Here is a 924-nt window from a genome sequence, read left to right on the forward strand (position 1 = left end):
AAGATGGTGGCGTTTGGACATCCCAACCATCACACAAGACAGCCTGTAGGTGATGGCGGGACGGCGCAGTGTTTGTGGCACTCGGCAGTAGGCACCCGCGGCACGGCCCCGCTGAGTTGGCTCTCGCGGGCTGCGGAACCGGCCCCAGAAGGGGACGGTCCGGGCGAGTGTGGCAGCTCCTGCGCTAGTATGGGCACCCTCTATCACAACACTACTGATCCTGGTCATTAGAGCTGCCAGGGATAGCGTCAGGAGCCGGTAGGAGTCAAAACCTCTCATATTGAGACATCGTGTCCCATATACTCGCACAACGAGCCCTCTAACTATCAAAGAATAAAAGATGAGTTTGTCGTAGCGGCTAAAAAGAAAGAAAGAAAACAGACAACCCAACGGATAGGCCGATGACTTTTAAAGGACTTGTCCTTTACAAAAGGACACCTTGATCTCGCGTTTTCGCTCCCATTGAGCTCTCTGCAAGCCTCTCCTGGGCATTGAGGTATGCTACCATGTCCACCTGACAGCCTCCAGGCGGCGGGGTCACGACCCAGCCCAAGCAACACATTCAAAACCGACCCGGAGACGTACCCGCAACCGCTTGTCCTTTACGCCCGCTAGTCCTCATCACTGTCTACAATCACCTGCCGCTTGCGTAGGGGGGGGGGCTGCAGCCTGGGAGGAGGGCGCTGCAGGCCGCTTGGCACCTTTGGACACGCGCCCAAGCACTCCCTTCACCGTCTTCTTCACTATGAGCCCGCCCGGTTTTGAGCGTGCGTCCCAGTCGCTGCAGCGGCTCTGTCAGCGGACCAATCTTGCGGTAGCGGCGATCAACTGCTGCTGCTTGGCGTTGCGCCTTCGGGGAAGGATGTGGTCCTCCTCTGTCAGCTGGCTGTTGGTGGTGAAGATGCGTGGCATGTACTGCGGGAG

Source organism: Emiliania huxleyi (assembly GCF_000372725.1).
Source record: "Emiliania huxleyi CCMP1516 unplaced genomic scaffold EMIHUscaffold_1, whole genome shotgun sequence".
In the NCBI taxonomy this organism is placed as follows: Eukaryota; Haptophyta; order Isochrysidales; family Noelaerhabdaceae; genus Emiliania; species Emiliania huxleyi.